Raw genomic sequence first — 25,041 nt, forward strand, 5'->3', positions numbered from 1 at the left:
TGGGCATGGTGGTGACTCAGGAGGGTGAGGCAGGAGAATTGCTGGAACACAGGAGATAGAGGTTGCAGTGAGCCGACATCGCACCACTGCTCTCCAAGCTGGGTGACAGAGCAAGATTCCAACTCGGAAAAGAAAAAACACTTAAAACTTAGCCTGGCATGGCAGTGCATGTCTGTGGTCCCAGCTATTTGGGAGGCTGAGTGGGGAGGATCGCTTAAGCCCAGGAGGTCGAGGTGGCAACGAGCTGTGATTGCACCACTGCACTCCAGCCTGGGCAACAGAGCGAGACCCCAAATCTGAAAAAAAAAAACAATGAAACAAATGTTGTGAATGGAAATGACAAGTGGTGGCAGGAATTGGGCGCTCTCAGACAATAAACATATCCTGGATTGGAGAGTCAGGGACAGGCTCTTAGAAGAAATGACCTTTATGCCGAGTTGAGTCAACCAGGAGGGATGAAGGGAGGAAGCTCCCAACAGAGGGAACAGTCCATGCTTAGAGCTCGGGACACCCACCCAAGGCCTCCACAGTACAGATTGTATTTATTTTTTTTAAGAGACGGAGTCTCACTCTGTAGCCCAGGCTGGAGTGCAGTGGTGTTATCTCAGCTCACTGCAACCTCTGCCTCCTGCTTCACCTGAGGTGATTCTCCTGCCTCAGCCTTTCAAGTAGCTGGGATTACAGGCATCCATCACCACGCACGGCTAATTTTTGTATTTTTAGTAGAGACAGGATTTCACCATCTGTTGACCAGGCTGGTCTCAAACTCCTGAATTCAGGTGATCCACCCACCTCGGCCTCCCAAAGTGCTGGAATTACAGGTGTGAGCCACCGCACCCAGCCTAGACTGTTGTTAAAGCTGGTTTTCCTCTTCTCTTTCCTCGGTACTTTTCTTTTACACCCTCACCCGATCATTGCTCTGCCCATCCAAAGGCTGTGGCTGGCACCAGACTGAACAGAATCCCCTAGCCTCAAGTTCCAAACAAACGCTCTCCAACAGCCAGGCTTTCATATGGGAAGTTTCAAAGCCTTGTGACAGCCTGGCTCAACCTCTCCAGCCTGGACGTTCCCTCCAATTCCTGCCCTGGAAAACAGGCATCTCCTCTGGCCACCTCCCAAAGAAGCCTGTCTGGAAGCCTCAGGCACCTGCTCCTGGAAGGCTGTACTCTTCACCTTCCCAACAAAGGGCCTGTTCACCCAGTCCTGCTGAGCACACTCCTGTGCCCCCGAGCTCGGAATTGTCCTTTGCTCAGGCTGGGACAGTGTAACTCCTCACCCCTCTGGCTTCCAGCTCCAGCTGGGAGGAGCCAGGTGGGGCCTGTCTATGGGCGAGGCTTGCCTCATTGTACTTCTCCCAGTACCTGCACCCCAGCTGTGCCATGTGGAGACCCCCTTCCCACAGAGCCCCAGGTCCCTTCAAGACCCCTTGGCCAGAGCCTATGGCTTCCCGTCGCCCTTAGTTGGGGCACAGCTCTTTTTGGTGTGTGAGACACTGGCCTGCACTCTAGGTCTTCCATCTCAGAGTCGAACCCAAACTCTTCTCAAGGGCTGGTCTGACCAGGCGTGAGTCCCCAACCCCTTTGAAATATTTTGGATGGGAAGGGGGAGCTTTCTTGGCTCCCCTACTCTGGGGCAGTGGTAGGGAAGAGTGGAGGGTCTCCTGGTGTGCCTGGACCCCACGGAGTGAGCTGCCAGATCTCCCAGGGGTGGCTGCTGCCTCTCAGGCCACTGTGCCCTGCTATGGCAGATGCTCCCTGAGATGCCAGCGACCAAAAGCTGGCCCTTCCTGGGTCCTCTGCACCTGCCCTCTCAGTCCCTGACATGGCTTCATCCACAGCCTCCTGCTGGCTTCTCAGGCCCCTGGCCAGGCAGCTTCAGGGGGTGACAGGGAACTTGAAAGTTCTCTTTTCAAACTCACCCAGTTGTTCTGCAAAATCCTTCCTGAGCCCTGAGGCCAACCAGCATGGGAGGGGGAGTGGCCAGTCCACCCTCAGTGCCCTTTCCTGTCTTGCAGGGGCCCACAGTATCATCAGCAAGGGTCTGATCTGCTCACTGGTGTAGAAGCTGCAGAGGAGCAGCTCCAGGAACTCATCCCGGCCCCTGCCTGCAGGAGGATGCAGGAGAGGGTCTGGCACCTCCTCCCCATGAGGAAGGTGAGAACAGGAGAAGCACTGATGATGATCCTGACACCCAGCGGTCACTGAGAGCCTCCTGTGTGCCAGGCATTGTCTCCAAACCTCACATTTAGAAAACCCTCCAGGGAGGCAATGTCTGCATTCACAGGTGAGGACACGGAGGCGCAGTGTCTTGTCTCTCACCCCAGGCCACACAGGATCACAGTCTACATCCTGGCCTCAAAACTGGGGCAGCACAAAGACTCAGAGCTTGCGGTGGTTGGGGGGAGTGTTCCCACACTGGGCCCCTCATTGTGAGGACGGGCCGGTCACTGACCCCCAGAGTCCCTGCCTTGGCCATGGCCATGTCCCCTTGCTGGGGGTGCCCTCTTGCCTTCCCTAAGTCCTGGCTTCTCTTTCTTCTGAGAGTCTCATTAGAGGCCTGGGTGAGTATTTCTCCAAGTGTGGCCCCTGAACCAGACCCCGGGTGGTCTGTGGAAATGCATGTTCCCAGGCGCCACCCCTGCCCCGTCATCTTAGGTTTGCACAGAGGTCCTTTCCCATGGGACCAGGAGAGTGGCTTTCCAGGAGAGAGCTTTCTCTCTGAAACTGCAGCCTCCCCAGCCTCCCCGCATCCTCCTGTGTCCACTGTGACCGCCATCCTTGCCATCACTTTCTGTCATCCCCAAGGGGAGCTCCAGAGGACAAGGCTTTGCTCTGTTTGCTGCTCCAGACCCAAAGGTCGCAGTAGGAGAACTTTGGCTCCAAGTTGAAAATCACCTGGCCCAAAAGAGCGCTGAGATGGGAAAGCCCAGCTCTTGCCTCAGCATCTTGCTGTGTGAATGAATCAGTGAATCACTGCAGGGTGGGGACAGGGTGGCACCTCCCCTTGAGGGCTAGGTTGTGAGGGGGTGAAAAGAGGCCCATTCAGGCTGTTAGGAATGCCCTGTGTTGGTGGCCTGCTGGGAAGTACGTGGCCCTGGACGCACAAGCCATTAGTCTGCTCCTGGAGCTGCTGTACTCACCCATGGGCAGGGTGTGCCTGAAGGCCACCAAGGCCCTCACCATGCTGCCAGAGGCCCCCGAGGACTGCAAGGTCCTGCAGGCAGGCCCACGTGCACACCTTCCGTGTCCCTGAGGAGGACTCTTACAGCAAGGCTTACGAGGGCAAGACTTTATGACAGGCGACCCAGATCACCATCGATGTCATTGAGTGGAAGCCCTGAGCCCCTCATTGGGTCAGATGTGATCAGCCACCTCTGCAACTGAATCAATGCGCTCAGACTCTTTATTTCAAGTCGGAATGGCACTTTTTGTTCCTGGAGCACAGTTATGTCTCTTCTCACTCTCTTGCCAAAGGGGAAATGCCAGGCCTAGAAGCACCAGGTCCTGGGTGGTAAAGGCCAAACCCAGTGCTGGGGGTGGGTGGGAGGTGGCCTTGGAGTTTTACTGTCTGCTGGGGCCAAGAGTTCCCCTCAGAATGTAGAGAACAGGATTGAGACCTCCAGGGACAAAGCTGGGGGCAGGAAGTTGGGCTGGGGGAAGGAAGGAACCCAGCTGCAGCAGGTTTCAGAAGCTCCAGTGATTGACCCATGGGGTGTGTGGCTGGGTGTCACTCTCCTCAGCCACGTTTGCCTGTTCCCACCCTGGGTGGCAGGAAAGAAGGCAAAAGATGAAACCCGATGCAGGTTCTTTTGACTGAGGATGACTATGTCTTTTGACTGAGGATGACAGGGCTCCCCCCAGGATGAGAGCTCGGGAGAGGGAGAGGTTCTGGTTTTCTCCTTAAGATCTTCCCAGCAAATAGCTGCATTCTTCAGTCACCCAAGCACGCCCTCAGGCTGGCCTGAAGCCCAGCCACCTCAAAGGCACATTCCTGGTGCTGTCCAGGAGGGGAGCCTAGGAATCACACGAAAGTCTCCATCACTTCTTTACGCCAAGCCTGGGAAAACGCCTGACGGCAGAGCTTGAGCCTCCCTCAGATGTTCCTGCAGCACACAGTGGCCTGCCCTTTGGGTCAGCACCCTGGTCAGCTCCTCGGAAGTCCTTCACCCTGGATAAAGAAGAGACAACCCCTTTTCAATGAGAGCAGGCTCCCAGCTTTGTGCACTATGACATCATCCCACTAAACAGCCTCTACGCCAGCATCTCCTGGGCTCCCACCTCTGCAGTCCAGGCTGAGGAGAAATTAGAGATGTGGAAACACCAGCCAGGGACAGAGGTGCCTCTGTTACAAGGGGAGGGCCAGGAACACAGCCTATGTTAGGACCTAGAAGTCCTGAGCACCATATTCTTGCCTCCATTCTCCCAAGACCCATTTACCACACCATTATCAGCTTCCGGGATTTAAGAAGCTGTTGCCAGGAGAGGTATGGGAGCCAGCCTAGATGAGGCAACTGGTCTTCAACTGTAGCCCAAAGGCACAAACTGCCACCCCAGACAGCTGAGGCTGGACACACCACCAGATTGTTCTGGTAGGGCACGAGGTGGTCTCCATGTGGCTGAGCCCAACTATCTGACCTCAGGCCTCAACTTTCTTCGGTCATGAGCATTTCCCCAGTGGAGCTTCACCACCTCCCCCTCCCTGAAACACTTCCAGGAAACGAGGCCACTTCTCTGCAATTTTAGTTGTTCAGTAACATGCTATTGTGCTCTTTAAGAAACTGATACACACCATGGTATGTTTAAGCCTTTAGGGAAGTGGGAGGATACTGGGGACTGCTGTGTGAGTACCTCTATGCTATACCATGTCAGACCAGTGAGGGAAACTGGACCGCTAAACTGCAGGGCTACCTTCCCCTCCAGAATGCTTTTCACATCTTCCACAATCCCCTCACTGGAGATCTGCCATGGCCTGGACTCATCTTAGGCCTCCCTGTTCTCTCCATGTGCTAGTGGGGTGCCTGCCGATCAGATAATGAGCGGTGCTGTCACTGAACTGACTGCCCGGGGGCACTCATGGTCTTTGGTGCCTTCCAGGCTCCACCACAGTCTCTGCATCCACAGGCAACTGTGGTCCTGGCTGCTCTCTGCCATCAGGTTTCCCTTCCATTTTTACTTATTGCCTAAAGAACTTCATACAAAATTCTATTTAAAAGCAGTTTACTCACAGTCCGACACAGAAAACATCAACTTTTTTTTTTTTTAGACAGAGTCTTGCTCTGCCACCCAGGCTGGAGTGCAGTGGCATGATCTTGGCTCACTGCAAGCTCCACCTCCCGGGTTCACGCCATTCTCGTGCCTCCGCCTGCCAAGTAGCTGGGAGTACAGGCGCCCACCACCACGCCTGGCTGATTTTTTGTATTTTTAGTAGAGACGGGGTTTCACCATGTGAGCCAGGATGGTCTGGATCTCCTGACCTCATGATCTGTCCACCTGGGCCTCCCAAAGTGCCGGGATTGTAGGCATGAGCACTGTGTCTGACCCCACATCAACTATTTTAATTTTTTTCTTCTTTCCTATCACTGTCTAAAAACACATTTTTTTTTAACACGGTAAGACCCAGTTTGATTGACTGTATCTAATGTTTAACCTATTATATGGGCAATTTTTTTTTTTTCTGAGACAGAGTCTCGCTCTAGGTGATGCTCTTTGATTGTCTCTGTTCTCATTCCATGAGAACAACCACATGCTCTATGGAAGCATAATCCTTCAACTGCACTCAAACAACCTGTCAGTAACTTTTCACTGCCTGAGCCAAGAGCTTCTCCATCCCAGTTTCAGCAAGAAAATTTCTGAGCCATGGAGCAATGGGTAACACCAGCCTCACTAAGCTCACACACCCAGCTGTGGAAGCACATTTCATTTTATGGTAAGTCTACTTTGCCACTACAGGCGGTGCAGCATGTTAGTTTCTAGATTAGCCTTTGGTGTTAAAGAGATCCAGCTCTTGGTGTCTCCTGAGTAATTTACTTAACTGAGACTCACATTCCTCATCTGCATAATGACTATAACAAAACTAATTCTGTCTCAAAGTGATTGTGACACTTCAAGGAGGCAACATACAGAAATGCCCATATAATATCTGATACTCAATTTATATCTGTTATTATGTTCATTCTTATAACTTAAGTACCTGCTTATTAACTACAGTCATATGTGGCAGAATGACATTTTGGTCAATGACAGACAACATGTATGACAGTGGTCCCATAAGATTATAACAAAGCTGAAAATTTCCCTTTGCCTAGTAAAGTCGCAACTGTTGGAATGTCGGCGCAGTGCGTTACTTACGTGTCTGTGGTGAGGCGGTGTAAACAAATCTACTGCCCTGCATCATTAGAGTCAAACAACCTTTCTTTTCGGTAAAGATTTTAAGTCATATGTTATACAAATGAAAGACTAACCACAGTGATGGAATTTTTAGAAAGAGATAAAACTAAGAGTCTATGAGGATTTGGAGAAACAACTATTCACATATGCTGTTAGAGGAGCATGAATTGGTGTCATCATTTTGGAAAAAGTTTGGCATTAGTTATGACAATGAAAGACATGCCTCCTTCTAATAGTCTGCTCCACAGAAGTGAGTGCTGGTGCTATTCCAAAACCATTGACAAAAACACTCCAAGCACCATTACTTGAGATAGACACAATTATATTAAAAATAACCCTGGCCAGGCGTGGTGGCTCACACCTGTAATCCCAGCACTTTGGGAGGCTGAGGCAGGCAAATCACCTGAGGTCAGGAGTTCGTGATCAGCCTGGTCAACATAGTGAAACCCAGTCTCTACTAAAAATACAAAACTTAGCCGGATGTGGTGGTAGGCACCTGTAATCCTAGCTACTCAGGAGGCTGAGGCAGGAGAATCGCTTGAACCAGGGAGGGGGAGGTTGCAGTGAGCTGAAATCATGCCACTGCACTCTGGTCTAGCGACAGGGTGAGACTCTGTCAAAAAAAAAAGAAAAGAAAAGAAATCTAGCCCTTAAGAGATGAATATCAACTTAAAGAACAAAATTGAAGCCAAAGTTTGAAGAGAGGAAATAGTGTACTACTATCATTTGTGGGAAGGAATTCTTGGCCTTCCCAAAAATTAGAGAACTAGGGAGAAAGAAGCATCATCTCAGAATCTGTGATTGGGTTGGGAAGTGGAGGCTGGAAATGTGCTCAAGGTTAAACTTTCTTCCTCCTTTCAAAGGAGACTGGAGTTTGACCAGTGAGCCCAGAGTCAATATTCACCCCGCCATCCACCCCGGGAGATCCCTTTAAACCAGGAGCGCAGAGCAAGGACAGAAACATGAAAGAGCACTAACAAGTCCTGAAAAGTTCAGAGGGTGATTCTCCATTTCCCCTTGGCACACAGCAGAAGAACTGTTTCTCTAGGTTCCAGGAAATGCCTGTGAGAGAGCTGTGTCCCCCAGATTCCCTTCATCACAGATGACACCCAGTGCTTAAGCCTACACCCTTGTGTACAATCCCTAGGAGTGCTGACTAATCCAAACCAAAGGCTCTGATGTTCCACAGGCAGAAAAGAGCAGGTGGACTGCAAAGAGAATCTCTCATGAACACAGCATCCCCATAGCCCATAGAGACAGTTCTTACCATGATGCCAAGAAACTGAAAACAATAAGCCAGACCTCACACGTATTTCCATTTTCTTTCTGATTTCATACCCCCTCCTTCAGCCCCTCCTCACAAGCAGCAGGGATAACCTGGAGGCTCCTGGGAACCTTTTCCCATTGGATTTTTCCTGGCATGTAGTTCCCTACCTGGATGAATCTCCTCTTCACTTAGACTCTCCAGCATCAAGTCTTTAGAAAGAAAAACACCAGGATAAGTCATTAGACAGAGTGACTCGCCCACTCCTCCTACTTTAGCTGAAGCTGAATGATGGGCTTTTCTCCCACCCCACGCCTCTTCATACAAGATCCCCTCATCTTTCTTCTGGGTTGACAAACCTCCCTACAGCTTCTCGGGCCAGAGTTCTATACTGGCAAAATCACTTTCATGAGAACCCCAAGCCTCTTTCCCAGCAGGAACCCAGAATCCGGTTTCTATACACCGAAGCTACCAAGTTTTTCCCTCAGGAAGTGAGTTATTTCATGGTACATACCACTTTCTTTCCAAGCTGTTATCTGCAATTATATAAAAGAAAACATCATGAGAATCAGATTCTGCTGTGCGCTTCACACAGATCTGTTATTCTCTGGACAACGATAAAAAACCAGAAGGTGGTACAGCGATTGAACCATAGGTCAAAGTCCCCAAAGCCTAGCACAGAGGATAGCTATAGAAAAACAATACCTTAATTCACAGAATTTACCTTTAATTTTATATTCAAATGCACAATGCTTAATCCAAGGAGGAAAACTGGTATTGTGGAAAATGCCTCAGTATTCCAGTTGATACTGGATGCTGTCATTGAAAACCACACTAGCAGACCATGTATCAGTTGGCAAGACACACCTACTGAATTCCAGCCCCACAAAGAGAATAGTGTACAGTGTACGTAATGTGCACTGCCAGATTTTCATATCAAAATTAATTGAGAAGTAAAGCAATCAGGAAAGCAACACTGCTGTAAAAGACAAAAAAGGGGAGTCTTACCTGGACATCATTATTATCATCCTCATCTTCTTTCTCTTCTTCTTCATCTTTGCGTTGTGGTGAGCCTCTTAAAAACAGGCCATCCTCAGGACAAGCTGGAAGGACACAGAGGAAAGATCAGTGCACTGGTGGTTGGTGACTGTGAGTCACTCAGGGAGCTTTGCTGGATGTGGTGTATGGAGGTGGTTGACAAGTATGAACTGAGTTGATGCTGGGCTATTCCCCTGAGTGGGAGAGGGATGGCAGAGAAGGGGAGCAGGAAAGACACGAGACATGAAGCTGTTGGCCTCGTACTAGAGGCATCAGGCAGCAACACAAAACAGACAACCCCAAATGGATCTAAAATGCATACTGAGGGTCAGTGGAAGAGTCCTTCCTCCCTCTCAAATGTTTTGAAACTCTTCAAAACAAACAGCATTTTCTTAACGTATTCAAGAGCCTGTCAGTACACTAGGATCCAATTACGCTGGTACTACATTTAGCATCTGTTTTAAAGGATTTATTACTTGATTAAAAGCCAATGTTATGGTGAAATGGACTCAATTTTACCCAAATTACTCTATTCTATTAATCACACATTCTTTTTCATAGAGATCATTTAAAAATTCAATGTTAAAATGCTGCAATTAAAAATAGTCATGATTTCCTCTTTGTAAGTCTTCTTCTGGAACCACTTCTGCACACCCTTTTGGACCCCTGTGATCAGGCGCTCCAGCAGCTCCTGTGTGACTCTCCCTGAGGAGATTCCCTAAAAGTCAGGCTTCATTCAAACAGGCCAATCTCACACAGCCTGCTCTACCTACACCAGTGAAGCTGAGAGACATGACTCTGAACACTTTCTGCCATGAGGATAAGCTTTCAGGTTCAAATACACATTATCTACTGAAATGAGGAAATGTATACCAATAGAAATGAATGAATTCAGGAAAAAATGTTCATGAGTACGGGGGTGATTTTTGGTTAACTAGCTTATGTAAAAATTATTTTTTTGGCTGAGCACTCTGGCTCACACCTGTAATTCCAGCACTTTGGGAGGCTGAGGTGGGCAGATGACCTGATGTCAAGAGTTCACGACCAGCCTGGCCAACATGGTGAAACCCTGTCTCTATCAAAAACACAAAAACATTAGCCAAGCGTGGTGGTGGGCACCTGTAGTCCCAGCTACTTGGGAGGCTGAGGCAGAAGAATGGCGCGAACCCGGGAGGCAGAGCTTGCAGTGAGCTGAGATCACACCACTGCACTCCAGCCTGGGCGAGACAGCGAGATTTTGTCTCAGAAAAAAAAATAAAAAAAGAAAAAGTCTAGAACTTAAGTGATGAATATCAACTTAAAGAACAAAATTGAAGCCAAAGTTTTGAAGATAGGAAATAGTGTGATGCTATCTTTTGTGGGAAGGAACTATTGGCTTCTCCAAAAATTAGAGAACTGGGGAGAAAGAAACCTCATCTCAGAATCTGTGACTGAGTTGGAACTGGAGGCTGGAAATATGCTCAAGGTCAAACATTCCTCCTCCCTTCAAAGGAGACTGGAGTTTTACCAGTGAGCCCAGCATGAATATTCACTCCGCCATCCACCCCAGGAGATCCCTTTAAACCAGGAGCGCACAGTGAGGACAGAAACATGAATATGCACTAACAAGTCCTGAAAGTTCAGAGGGTGACTCTCGATTTCCCCTTGGCACACAGCAGAAGAACTGTTTCTCTAGGTTCCAGGAAATGCCTGTGAGAGGGCTGTGTCCCCCAGATTCCCTTCATCACAGATGACACCCAGTGCTTAAGCCTACACCCTTGTGTACAATCCCTAGGAGTGCTGACTAATCCAAACCAAAGGCTCTGATGTTCCACAGGCAGAAAAGAGCAGGTGGACTGCAAAGAGAATCTCTCATGAACGCGGCAACCCCAAAGCCCATAGAGACAGTTCTTACCATGATGCCAAGAAACTCTGAAAACAACAAGCCAGACCTCACACGTATTTCCATTTTCTTTCTGATTTCATACCCCCTCCTTCAGCCCCTCCTCACAAGCCGCAGGGATAACCTGGAGGCTCCTGGGAACCTTTTCCCATTGGATTTTTCCTGGCACGTAGTTCCCTACCTGGATGAGTCTCCTCGTCACTTAGACTCTCCAGCATCAAGTCTTTAGAAAGAAAAACACCAGGATAAGTCATTAGACAGAGTGACTCGCCCACTCCTCCTACTTTAGCTGAAGCTGAATGATGGGCTTGTCTCCCACCCCACGCTGCTTCATACATGATCCCCTCATCTTTCTTCTGGGTTGACAAACCTCCCTACAGCTTCTCGGGCCAGAGTTCTATACTGGCAAAATCACTTTCATGAGAACCCCAAGCCTCTTTCCCAGCAGGAACCCAGAATCTGGTTTCTATACACTGAAGCTAGCAAGTTTTTCCCTCAGGAAGTGAGTTATTTCATGGTACATACCACTTTCTTTCCAAGCTGTTATCTGCAATTATATAAAAGAAAACATCGTGAGAATCAGATTCTGCTGTGCGCTTCACACAGATCTGTTATTCTCTGGACAACGATAAAAAACCAGAAGGTGGTACAGCGATTGAGCCATAGGTCAAAGTCCCCAAAGCCTAGCACAGAGGATAGCTATAGAAAAACCAGACCTTTATTCACAGAATTTACCTTTAATTTTATATGCAAATGCACAATGCTTAATCCAAAGAGGAAAATTGGTGTGGAAAATGCCTCAGCATTCCAGTTGATAATGGATGCTGTCATTTAAAAGCACTCTACCACATATAAGGTGGGAAGACACTCCTACTGAATTCCAGCTCCACAAAGAGAATAGGGTACATTGTACATAACGTGCATTGCCAGATTTTCATATCAAAATTAACTGAGAAGTGAAGGAATCAGGAAAGCAACATTGCTGTAGAAGACCAAAAAAGGGGATCTTACCTGGACATCATCATCATCATCATCACAATCAGCATCATCATCATCATCATCTTCATCTTTGTATCGTGGTGGGCATCTTAAAAACAAGCGGTTCTCAGGCCAAGCTGGAAGGACACAGAGGAAAGATCAGTGCACTGGTGGCTGGTGACTGTTAGTCACTCAGAGAGCTTTGCTGGATGTGGTGTATGGAGGTGGTTGATTAACAAGCATGGACTGAGTTGATGCTGGGCTGTACCCCTGAGTGGAAGAGGGATGGCAGAGAAGGGGAGCAGGAAAGACGTGAGACATGGAGGCCTTGGCCTTGTACTAGAGGCATCAGGCAGCAACACAAAACAGTCAACCCAAAATGGAACTAAAATGCACACTGAGGGTCAACGGAAGAGTGCCTTCCTCCCTCTCATATTTGTGTGTGTATATATACCTATATATATATATTTGATGCCTATTTTTTCAGACATACAAAATATTGGTGTAAGAAATCAAAAATTTCTATCAGTCATGTTAGGTCTAACTTATCAGCTGTCAACATGAAGATCCTAGGAAATAAAGAAGGTACAAATAAGTGGAAAGGCATCCTGTAGTAATAGATAGGAAGACCAAACCTGACTAACACACAATACTACACACATGATCTACAGACTCATAACAATTATTATCAAACTGGTAACAGTCATCTGTGCAGAAATGGAAAAGATAATCCTACTATTTTAATGAATTTTATGTGCTTCAGGTAACCATGATGATGTCAAAAAAAATAGTGTTAGAGAATACACATTCATGAGATTAAAATCCACACACACACAAAATACAAAAATTCAGACAGCATGGTTCCAGCACTCATAAGTTTCACAAATATAGAGAGCCCAGAATTGAATGCACACATATACAGTAAACTGATCTTCAACAAAGGTGTCAAAAACACACAATTGGGAAAGGACAGCCTCTTCAACAAATGATGGTAAAACTGCATATTCTCTTTCAAATAAAGACAGAATGCTGACAGTGTGCTCAAGGTGGTACTTCTCCCTCCATTTCCAAGACACTGGAGCTTTTGCAGTGAGCCCAGAGTGAGTTTTCATTCTGTCCTCCACACCCAGGAAGAGCTCTTGATACCAGAGGTAAGCAGGAAAAACAGACGAATGAGTGTGCTGCCAGGAAACCTAACAGTTTATAAGGTGAGGATTAATTTCTCCTATGCATCTGGGCACATCACAGAAGAATTCTGTCTCCAGGATGAAGTAACTGCCTGTGACAAAACTGCATCCCAAACAAAAGACTTTGAGATTTTGCAGTGGCAGAGACAGAAAAGAGCAGGTGTTCCAGAAAGATCGTCTTTAAATAATAAAGTAAGAAGAGGTGATTGAAAACACAGGATACTCAAAAGCCCATAAACATAGTACTTCTCACCATGATGACATTAAACTCTAAAAAGAACAAACTTTACTTGTATTTACCTTTTCTTTTTCTATTTCTACACTATCCCTCAGCCTCCCAAGCAGCAGGTATAACATGAAGTTTCCTGGAAATGCTGTTTTATTAGATCCCATCTGAAGTCTTGTTGCCTACCTGGAAAGGCATCCTCTTCCCTGCTGAGATTCTCCAGAATCCACTCTTTAGAACCACCAACATCAGGATAAGTCAGTGAGAGGTGCACTCACTTCTCCTACTCCAGGTGAAGACACACTGGCTCACACAAAATCTCCTGGTTGGTCCTCTGGGTTCACACACATTTCTACAGCCCCTCTGGTCATAGTTATACACTTACAAAATCATTTGCTCTCACCAGACCTCCAATATTTTTTAACAGGAACCCAGATTAAGGTTTCTGTATATTAAAGCCAGCAAGGTTGTTTGTCAGAAAGTGAGTTAGTTCAAGGTACATACCCTGGACAGGCAATGGTAAAATCTGCAATGAGAAAAAAGAAGATGCCATGAGGATTAGATCAATTCTGCTGCACCCCTTACACAGATCTGTTAGTCTCCTGATGACTTCACAAAACTACATGTGAAACAGTGGTGAGTCAAGGTCAAAGGCCAAACATTCTAGCATAGAGGACACCTGTGGAAAAGACAAGAGCTTTTCCCACAGAATTTCTTTGAGGTTGATTTAGATTGGTAAATGCACAATGCCGAATCCAAGGAGAAAAACTGGTGTGGAGGAAAATGCCTCTGCATTACAGCTGATGATGGATGTTGTCCTTCAAAAACACCCTAGTGTGTCATGTATTAGATGAAAAAGAAACTCCCACTGAACTCCATCCTCACAAAGAGAATTGTGTATGTTGTATATAATCTGCCTTGTCATATTTTTATGTCAAAATTAATTGAGAAGGAAAGAAGTCAGGTGAAGGAAATAATGTATACAGTGGTCCATTTTTAACACAAAGTGCTTTGAACCAGTCTAGGTCAGCAAAGGACAGAAGAAATAGGATATGCCAGGCTCCTGCTTGGATGGGCAATGCCTGCTTCTTGGGCCCCCCTCCTCCCCACTTAGTTGCCCTCACTTCAACCAAAGTTTAGTCTAAGATGAAAGTTTACTAGCCTGCAAAATAGCTCACTTTGTCTGTTCTTATCAGCCTGCCCAGCTACTTAGGTCATAAGTCAAATTCTTGAAGAGCCCCTGAACTGACTAGGATGGCAATGCATTGTGGGCTGCAACAAAATGCAGTAAGACAACCCTAGAAAAATACCTAAAACCCCTTCCCCAAAAATCAATAGGCAACACCTGGGAAGACTGTGACCCCACAGTACTCAGCCTATGAGGAACCAGGGGAGGGACCTGCACACTAGGGGATAAATTGCTTGTGGAAACTGTGCTGGGTGTGTCTTCCCATCAGACACCGGATCTTGCAACACTGTCATTAAAAGTCTCACTTTCAGCCAGGCGGGGTGGCTCATGCCTGTAATCCCAGCACTTTGGGAGGCTGAGGTGGGTGGATTATCTGAGGTCAGGAGTTCAAGACCAGCCTGGCCAACATGCTGAAACTCTGTCTCTACTAAGAATACAAAAATTAGCTGGGCATGGGGACACATGCCTGTAATCCCAGCTACTTGGGAGGCTGAGGCAGAATACATTGAGCCCAGGAGATGGAGCCAAGATTGTACCACTGCACTCCAGCCTGGGCAACTGAGCGAGACTCTGTCTCAAAAAAAAGAAAGGAAAGGAGAGGGGAGGGGAGGGGAGGGGAGGGGAGGGGAGGGGAGGTAAGGGAAAATTTCACTTTTGCTGTTTTTCAGCTCCCTGAGTCCATTCTTTGGGTTTCAACGGGTGAGTTTTTTTCTCATATCAGAAAACCAACATTTCCTTAGAAGACAAAGAAAGGTGGTCTTACCTGGACATCATCATCATCATCATCATCATCACCATCACCATCATAATCTTCACTTTGTGGTGGTCTCACTAAACTCAGGTTGTCCTCAGAAGAACCTGGAAGGACACAGAAGAAAGATCAGTGCCCTGGGTGTTTGTGACTGTGAGTCATTCAGGGAGCTTTGCTGGATGTGCCATGTGGAAGTGGTTGATTAACAAGCCTGGACTGAGTTGATCCTGGGCTATTCCCCTGAGTGGAAGAGGGATGGCAGAGAAGGGGAGCAGGAAAGACATGAGACATGGAGGCCTTGGCCTTGTACTAGAGGCATCATGCAGTAACACAAAACAGTCAATCCCAAATGGAACTAAAGCACACACTAAGGGTCAATGGAAGAGTACCTTCCTCCCTCTCAAATGTTTTGAAACTCTTCAAAACACACAGCATTTTCTTAACGTATTCAAGACCGTGTAAGCACATTAGGACCCAATTATGCTGGTACTACATCTAACATCTATTTTAAAGGATTAATTACTTAATTAACAGTGAAATGGATTCAATTTTACCCAAATTACTCTAGTCTACTGATCATATATATATATATATATATATATATATATATATATATTTTTTTTTTTTTTTTTTTTTTTTTTTTTTTTGAGACAGAGTCTTCCTCTGTTCCCCAGGCTGGAGTGCAGTGGCAGGATCTTGGTTCACTGCAAGCTCCACCTTCTGTGTTCACACCATTCTCCTGCCTCAGCCTCCCGAGTAAGTGGGACTACAGTCACCCACCGCCACACTCGGCTAATTTTTTTGTATTTTTAGTACAGACAGGGTTTCACCATATTATCCAGGATGGTTTGGATCTCCTGACCTCCTGATCCGCCCACTTCGGCCTCCCAAAGTGCTGGGATTACAGGCATGAGCCACCGCGCCAGGCTGATCACAATTTCTTTTTCATAGAGGTCATTTAAAAAATGAAATATTAAAATGCTACAATTAAAAATAGTCATGATTTCCTCCTTGTAAGTCTTCTTCTGGAACCAGGGTGTGTGCACACAACCTTTTGGGCCCCTGTAATCAGGGGCTTCAGCAGCTCTGTGTCACTCTCCCTGAGGAGATTCCCTAAAAATCAGGCTTCATTCTAACAGGCCAAACTCACACAGCCTGCACAACCTACACCAGTGAAGTTGAGAGTCGTGACTCTCAATACTTTCTGCCATTAGGATAAATTTCCAGGTTCAAATATACATGATCTACTGAAATGAGGAAATGTATACCAACACAAATGAACACATCCATGAACAAATGTCCATGAGTATGGGGGTGATTTTTGGTTAACTAGCTTATATAATATTTTTCATTTGAGGCCTATTCATTCAGACATACAAAATATTGGTATAAGGTGTCACAAGTTTGGCCAGGCATGGGGGCTCATCCCTGTAATTCCAGCACTTTGGGAGTCCGAGGTGGGAGGATCACAAGGTCAAGAGATCGAGACCATCCCGGCCAACATGGTGAAACCACATCTCTACTAACAATACAAAAATTAGCTGGACGTGGTGGCATGCACCTGCAGTCCCAGTTACTTGGGTGGCTAAGGCAAGAGAATCACTTGAACCCGGAAGGCAGAGGTGGCAGTGAGCGGAGATCACATCATTGCACCCAGTATGGTGACAGAGTGAGACTCTACTCAAAAAAAAAAAAAAAAAATCACAAATGTATATCAGTCATGTTAAATCTAACTAATCAGCTGTCAACATAAAGATTCTAGAAAGTAAAGACCTTACAAATAACTTGAAAGGCATGCCGTACTCGTGGATAGGAAGACTAAGCATGACTAACACACAATATTACACAAATGATCTGCAGACTCACAACAACTGCTATTAAACTGGCAGCAGCCATCTGTGCAGAAATGGAAAAGATAATCCTAAGATTTAATGAATTTTTATGTGCCTCAAATAACCATGGTAACATTGAAAAAGAATAGTGTTAGAGGAAGCACATTCATGGACTGAAATCTACAAAAAACAGAGAAATTCAGACAGCATGCTTCCAGCATGAGGGCACCCATAAGTATCACAGATATAGAATCGAGAGCCCAGAATTAAATGCACACATACAGAGTCAGCTGATCTTCAACAGAGGTGCCAAGAATACACAACGGGGAAGGAAAGCCTCTTCCGCAAATGATGGTTAAACTGCACATGCTCATTCAAAGGAAAAATGGAATGCTGACAGTGTGCTCAAGGTTGTGCTTCTCCTTCCATTTCCAAGACACTGGAGCTTTTGCAGTGAGCCCAGAGTGAATTTTCATCCTGTCCTCCATGCCCAGGGAGATGTCTTGATACCAGAGGTAAACAGCAAGGACAGACAAATGAACTTGCTGCCATGAAAGCTAACAGTTCATAAAGGTGAGGATCCATCTCTCCTATGCAACTGGGCACACCGCAGAATTTGATATCCAGGATGAAGTAACTGCCTGTAACAGAACTGTGTCCCAAACCAAAGGCTCTGGTATTTTGCAGTGACACAGGCAGAAAAGAGTAGGTGTTGTCAGAAAAATCATCTTTAAGTAATAAAGCAAGAAGAGGTGATCGAAAGCACAGGATACTCAAAAGCTCATAAACACAGTACTCCTCACCATGATGACATTAAACTCTGAAAATAACAAATGCGGCTTATATTTACTTTTTCTTTTTCTCTTTCTACACCCTCCCTCAGCCTCCCAAGCAGCAAGTATAACATGAAGGCTCCTGGAAATGCTGTTTTATTAGACCCCACCTGAAATCTTCTTGCCTACCTGGAAAGGCATCCTCTTCCCCGCTGAGATTCTCCAGAATCCACTCTTTAGAACCACCAACATCAGGATAAGTCAGTGAGAGGTGCACTCACTTCTCCTACTCCAGGTGAAGACACACTGCCTCACACAAAATCTCCTGGTTGGTCCTCTGAGTTCACACACATTTCTACAGCCCCGCTGGTCATAGTTATACACTTGCAAAATCATTTCCTCTCACCACACCCTCAATATTTTTAACAGGAACCCAGATTAAGGTTTCTATATATTAAAGCCAGCAAGTTTGTTTCTCAGAAAGTGAGTTAGTTCAAGGTACATACCCAGGACAGATGATGGTGAAATCTGCAATGAGACAAAAGAAGATGTCATGAGGATCAGATCGATTCTGCTGCACCCCTTACACAGATCTGTTAGTCTCCTGATGACTTCACAAAACTACTTGTGAAACAGTGGTGAGTCAAGGTCAAAGGCCAAACATTCTAGCATAGAGGACACGTGTGGAAAAGACAAGAGCTTTTCCCACAGAATTAATCTTTGAGGTTGATTTAGATTGGTAAATGCACAATGCCGAATCCAAGGAGAAAAACTGGTGTGGAGGAAAATGCCTCTGCATTACAGCTGATGATGGATGCTGTCCTTCAAAACCATCCTAGTGTGTCATGTATTAGATGAAAAAGAAACTCCCACTGAACTCCATCCTTACAAAGAGAATTGTGTATGTTGTACATAATGTGCCTTGTCATATTTTTATATCAAAATTAATTGAGAAGGAAAGAAATCAGGTGAAGGAAATAATGTATACAGTGGTCCATTTTTAACAAACTGCCTTGAACCAGTTTAGGTCAGCAAAGGACAGAAGAAGTAGGATATGCCAGGCTCCTGCTTGGATGGGCAATGCCTGCTTCTTGGGCCCCCCTCTTCCCCTCTTAGTTGTCCTCGCTTCAACCAAAGAAGATTAGTCTAAGATGAAAGTTTACTGGCCTGCAAAATAGCTTATTTTGTCTGTTCTTATCAGCCTGCCCAGCTACTTAGGTCATAAGTCAAATACTTGAAGAGCCCCTGAACTGACTAGGACGGCAATGCATTGTGGGCTGCAACACAATGCAGTAAGACAACCCTAGAAAAATACCTAAAACCTCCTCCCCAAAAATCAATAGGCAACACCTGGGAAGATTGTGACTCCACAGTACTCAGCCTATGAGGAACCAGGACAGGGACCTGCACACTAGGGGATAAATTGCTTGTGGAAACTGTGCTGGGTGTGTCTTCCCATCAGACACCGGATCTTGCAACACTGTCATTAAAAGTCTCACTTTCGGCCAGGTGGGGTGGCTCATGCCTGTAATCCCAGCACTTTGGGAGGCTGAGGTGAGTGGATTACCTGAGGTCAGGAGTTTGAGACCAGCATGGTCAACATGGTGAAACCCCATCTCTACTAAGAATACAAAAATTAGCTAGCCTTGGGAACACATGCCTGTAATCCCAGCTACTCAGGAGGCTGAGGCAGGATAATTCATTGAGCCCAGCAGATGGAGGTTACAGGGAGCCAAGATTGCACCACTGCACTCCAGCCTGGCCAACTGAGCGAGACTCTGTCTCAAAAAGAAAAAAAGAAAAAAAAAAAAAAAAGGAAAGAAAATCTCACTTCTGCTGTTTTTAAGCTCCCTGAGTCCATTCCTCGGGTTTGGACTGGTGACTTTGTTTCTCACATCAGAAAACCAGCACCTCCTTAGAAGACAAAGAATGGTGGTCTTACCTGGGTATCATCATCATCATCATCATCATCATCATCACCATCACCATCATAATCTTCACTTTGTGGTAGACTTACTACACTCAGGTTGTCCTCAGAACCTGGAAGGACACAGAGGAAAGATCAGTGCCCTGGGTGTTTGTGACTGTGAGTCACTCAGAGAGCTCTGCTGGATGTGGTGTATGGAGGTGGTTGATTAACAAGCATGGACTGCACTGATGCTGGGCTATTCCCCTGAGTGGAAGAGGGATGGCAGAGAAGGGGAGCAGGAAAGACATGAGACATGGAGGCCTTGGCCTTGTACTAGAGACATCATGCAGTAACACAAAACAGTCAATCCCAAATGGAACTAAAGCACACACTAAGGGTCAATGGAAGAGTGCCTTCCTCCCTCTCAAATGTTTTGAAACTCTTCAAAACAAACAGCATTTTCTTAACGTATTCAAGACCGTGTAAGCACACTAGGACCCAATTATGCTGGTACTACATCTAACATCTATTTCAAAGGATTTATTACTGAAGTAAAAGCCTATTTTATTGGTGAAATGGACTCAATTTTACCCAAATTACTCTATTCTATTAATCACACATTCTTTTTCACACAGATCATTTAAAAAGTAATACCAAAATACTACAATTAAAAATAGTCATGATTTCCTCTTTGTAAGTCTTCTTCTGGAATAAGGGTGTGTGCACACAACCTTTTGGGCTCCTGTGATCAGGGGCTTCATCAGCTCCTATGTCACTCTCCCTGAGGAGAGTCCCTAAAGGTCAGGCTTCATTCATACAGGCCAAGCTCACATGAGGATAAGTTTCCAGGTTCAAATATACATGATCTACTGAAATGAGGAAATGTATACTAATGAACAAATTCATGAAAAAATGTCCGTGAGGACAAGGGTGATTTTTTGGTTAACTACTTTACATAACTTTTTTTTAATTTGATGCCTATTCATTCAGAAATACAAAATATTGGTATAAGAAATCACAAATTTGGCCAGGCGCGGTGGCTCACGCCTGTAATCCCAGCACTTTGGGAGGCCGAGGTGGGCGGATCATGAGGTCAAGAGATCGTGACCATCCTGGCCAACATGGCAAAACCACGACTCTACCAAAAATATAAAAATTAGCTGGGTGTGGTGGTACATGCCTGTATTCCAAGCTACTTGGGAGGATAAGGCAGGAGAATCATTTGAACCCGGGAAGCGAAGGTGGTAGTGAGGAGAAATCACATCACTGCACCCCAGTATGGTGACAGAGTGAGACTCCGTCTCAAAAGAAAAAAAAAGAAAAAAGAAATCACAAATTTATATCGGTCATTTTAAATCTAACTAATCAGCTGTCAACATAAAGATTCTAGAAAGTAAAGAACATACAAATAAGTGGAAAGGCATCCTGTATTCATGGATAGGAAGACTAAGCATGACTAACACACAATACTACACAATGATCTACAGACTCACAACAACTGCTATCAAACTGGCAACAGCCATCTGTGCAGAAATGGAAAAGATAATCCTAAGACTTTAGTGAACTTTTGTGTGCCTCAAATAACCATGGTAACATTGAAAAAGAATAGTGTTGGAGGATGCAAATTCATGAAATTGAAATCTACAAAAAAAAAAAAAAAAAAAAAAAAACCAGAGAAATTTAGACAGCATGCTTCTAGCATGGGGGCACACATAAGTATCACAGATATACAATTGAGAGCCCAGAATTAAATGCACACATACAGAGTCAGCTGATCTTCAACAAAGGTACCAAGAATACACAATGGGGAAAGGAAAGTCTCTTCCACAAATGACAGTAAAACTGCATATTCTCATTCAAATGAAGAAATGGAATGCTGACAGTGTGCTCAAGGTTGTGCTTCTCCCTCCATTTCCAAGACATTGGAGCTTCTGCAGTGAGCCCAGAGTGAATTTTCATTCTATCCTCCACACCCAGGAAGAGCTCTTGACACCAGAGGGAAACAGCAAGGACAGACAAATGAATGTGCTGCCATGAAACCTAACAGTTCATAAGGTGAGGATCCACTTCCCCTATGCATCTGGGCACATCACAGAAGAATTCTGTCTCCAGGATTAAGTAACTGCCTGTGACAGAACTGTGTCCCAAACCAAAGGCTCTGGTATTTTGCAGTGGCACAGACAGAAAAGAGCAGATGTTCTCAGAAAAATCATCTTTAAATAATAAAGCAAGAAGAGGTGATCGAAAACACAGGATACTCAAAAGCCCATAAACATAGTACTTCTCACCATGATGACATTAAACTCGGAAAATAACAAACGCGGCTTATATTTACTTTTTCTTTTTCTCTTTCTACACCATCCCTGAGCCTCCCAAGCAGCGGGTATAACATGAAGGTTCCTGGAAATGCTGTTTTATTAGATCCCATCTGATGTCTTGCTGCCTACCTGGAAAGGCATCCTCTTCCCTGCTGAGATTCTCCAGAATCCACTCTTTAGAACCACCAACATCAGGATAAGTCAGTGAGAGGTGCACTCACTTCTCCTACTCCCGGTGAAGACACACTGGCTCACACAAAATCTCCTGGTTGGTCCTCTGGGTTCACACACATTTCTACAGCCCCTCTGGTCAGAGCTATACACTTGCAAAATCATTTGCTCTCACCACACCCCCAATATTCTTAACAGGAACCCAGATTAAGGTTTCTATATATTAGGCCGGGTGCGGTGGCTCAAGCCTGTAATCCCAGCACTTTGGGAGGCCGAGACGGGCGGATCACGAGGTCAGGAGATTGAGACCATCCTGACGAACACAGTGAAACCCTGTCTGTACTAAAAAAATACAAAAAACTAGCCGGGCGAGGTGGCGGGCGCCTGTAGTCCCAGCTACTTGGGAGGCTGAGGCAGGAGAATGGCGTAAACCCGGGAGGCGGAGCTTGCAGTGAGCTGAGATCCAGCCACAGCACTCCAGCCTGGGCAACAGAGCAAGACTCCGTCTCAACAAAAATAAATAAATAAATAAATAAATAAATAAATAAATAAATAAATAAATAAAGGTTTCTATATATTAAAGCCAGCAAGGTTGTTTCTCAGAAAGTGAGTTAGTTCAAGGTACGTACCCTGCACAGGTGATGGTAAAATCTGCAATGAGACAAAAGAAGATGCCATGAGGATTAGATCAATTCTGCTGCACCCCTTACACAGATCTGTTAGTCTCCTGATGACTTCACAAAACTACTTTTGAAACAGTGGTTGAGTCCATGTCAAAGACAAAACACTCTAGCATAGAGGACATGTGTGGAAAAGACAAGAGATTTTCCCACGGAATTTCTTTGAAGTTGATTTAGATTGGTAAACTCACAATGCCTAATTCAAAGAGGAAAACTGGTGTGGAGGAAAATGCCTCTGCATTACAGTTGATGATGGATGCTGTGATTAAAAACATCCTAGCGTGTCATGTATTAGATGGGAAGATGTTCCCACTGAACTCCACCCCAAGAAGGACTATTGTGTATGTTGGACATAATGTGCCTCGTCATATTCTTACATCAAAATTAATTGAGAAGGAAAGAAATCAGGTGAAGGAAATAATACATACAGTGGTCTTTTTTTTTTTTTTTTTTTTTTTTTTTTTTTTTTTTTTTTTTGAGATGGAGTCTAGCTTTATCGCCAGGCTGGAGTGCAGTGGTGCAATCTCAGCTCACTGCAACCTCCACCTCCCAGGTTCAAGCTATTCTCCTGCCTCAGCCTCCTGAGGAGCTGGGATTACAGGCATGCGCCACCACACCTAGCTAATTTTTGTATTTTTAGTAGAGATGGGATTTCACCATGTTGGCCAGGATGGTCTCGATCTCCTGACCTTGTGATCTGCCCACCTTGGCCTCCCAAAGTGCTGGGATTACAGGCGTGAGCCACCACACTGGGCCACAGCAGTCCATTTTTTTTTTTTTTTTTTTTGAGATGGAGTCTCGCTTTGTTGCCCAGGCTGGAGTGCAGTGGCACGATCTCGGTTCACTGCAAGCTCCACCTCCTGGGTTCACACCATTCTCCTGTCCCAGCCTCCCGAGTCGCTGGGACTACAGGCGCCCACCACCACACCCGGCTAATTTTTTGTATTTTTAGTAGAGACAGGGTTTCACCATGTTAGCCAGGATGGTCTCGATCTCCTGACCTCGTGATCTGCCCGCCTCGGCTTCCCAAAATGCTGGGATTACAAGCGTGAGCCACCGTGGCCGGCCACACAGTGGTTCATTTTTAAGAGAAAGTGCCTTGAACCTGTTTAGGTCAGCAAAGGACAGAAGAAATCCTAGGCTCCTGGTTGGATGGGCAATGCCTGCTTGTTGGGTCCCCTTTCCACCCCGCTTAGTTGTCCTCACTTTAACAAATAAGTTTAGTCTAAGTTGAAAGTTCACTAGCCTGCAAAATAGCTCACTTTGTTTGTTCTTATCAGCCTGCCCAGCTACTTAGGTCATAAGTCAAATACTTGAGCCCCTGAGCTGACTAGGATGGCAATGCATTGTGGGCTTCAACAAAATGCAATAAGACAACCATAAAAAAAAATACCTAAAGCCCCTACACGTCAATCAATATGTGACACCTGGGAAGATTGTGACCTCACAATACTCAGCCTATGAGGAACCAGGGGAGGGACCTGCACACTAGGGGATAAATTGGTTGTTGAAACTCTTCTGGGTGGGACCGGGCATGGTAGCTCACGCATGTAATCCTAGCACTTTGGGAGGCCGAGGCAGGCAGATCACTTGAGGTCAGGAGTTCAAAACCAGCCTGGTCAACATGGTAAGACCCCCGTGTCTACTAAAACTACAAAAAAATTAGCTGGGTGTGGTGGCAAGCACCTGTAATCTCAGCCACTCAGGAGGCTGAGGCAGGAGAACTGCTTGAACCCAAGAGGTAGAGGTTGTGGTGAGCCAGGATCACGCCACTGAATTCCAGCCTGAGCGGAAGAGCAAAACTCTGTCTCAAAAAAAAAAAAAAAAAACAAAGAAACTGTTCTGGTTGTGTCTGCCCATCAGATACCCGATCTTGCAAGACCATCATTAAAAGTCTCGCTTTCTCTGTTCTGCAGGCCTCTGAGTCCATTCTTTGGGTGTGGATGGGTGAGTTTGCTTCTCACACCAGGAAAGCAACATTTCCTCAGAAGGAAAAGAAAGGGGGTCTTACCTGGGCATCATGATTGTCTTCCTCACTTGGTGGTAGAGATTTTAAACTCAGGCTGTCCTCAGGGGGACCTAAAAGGACACAGAGTTAATGTCAGTGCCCTGGTGGTTGGAGACTGTGAGTCCCTCAGGGAGCTTTGCTGGATGCGGCATATGGAGCGTGGGACTGAAGATTCTGAGACCATCTCAGAGAAACAACTATGTTCAAGTGGAGAGCATGAGGGAGTCTCACCAGATACCTCGCATCTTAGTCAGTGCCTGGACCTAATAAGACTCTTGCATTCCCAAGTCCCAGAAGATATTAACCAATCAAAACTCAAGGCTTTGATGTTTGCTGTAACATAGAAAGGAAAAACTTGTCTTCTGGAAAAGGTAATTACTAAAATCAGAGCAAGGAAAAAAATGGTTACAAAATGGTTAAAAAAAATGGTTACAGCACACAAAGCCCAT

The 25,041-nt window shown here is 45.7% G+C and overlaps 1 non-coding gene across 3 annotated transcripts in view; it reads right to left on the reverse strand.

Moving 5' to 3' along the window:
* Positions 1-3,384: 3,384 nt before the first annotated feature.
* Positions 3,385-25,041, reverse strand: part of LOC103223018 (uncharacterized) — a 40,697-nt gene continuing 19,040 nt past the window's right edge. The window contains exons 2-14 of one of the 3 annotated variants that reach the window (XR_012089519.1): positions 24,596-24,663; positions 22,534-22,555; positions 19,449-19,546; positions 18,013-18,034; positions 17,696-17,812; positions 14,914-15,008; positions 13,466-13,487; positions 11,096-11,685; positions 10,752-10,793; positions 8,659-8,753; positions 8,165-8,186; positions 7,821-7,862; positions 3,385-4,167 (exon numbers count right to left, since the gene is read on the reverse strand). This is a non-coding gene — a transcript (uncharacterized protein). The remainder of the gene's footprint in view (positions 4,168-7,820; positions 7,863-8,164; positions 8,187-8,658; positions 8,754-10,751; positions 10,794-11,095; positions 11,686-13,465; positions 13,488-14,913; positions 15,009-17,695; positions 17,813-18,012; positions 18,035-19,448; positions 19,547-22,533; positions 22,556-24,595; positions 24,664-25,041) is intronic. The other 2 variants (XR_012089518.1, XR_012089517.1) reach the window with 2 other exon arrangements.

This window comes from Chlorocebus sabaeus, chromosome 19 (genome assembly GCF_047675955.1).
Source record: "Chlorocebus sabaeus isolate Y175 chromosome 19, mChlSab1.0.hap1, whole genome shotgun sequence".
In the NCBI taxonomy this organism is placed as follows: Eukaryota; Metazoa; Chordata; class Mammalia; order Primates; family Cercopithecidae; genus Chlorocebus; species Chlorocebus sabaeus.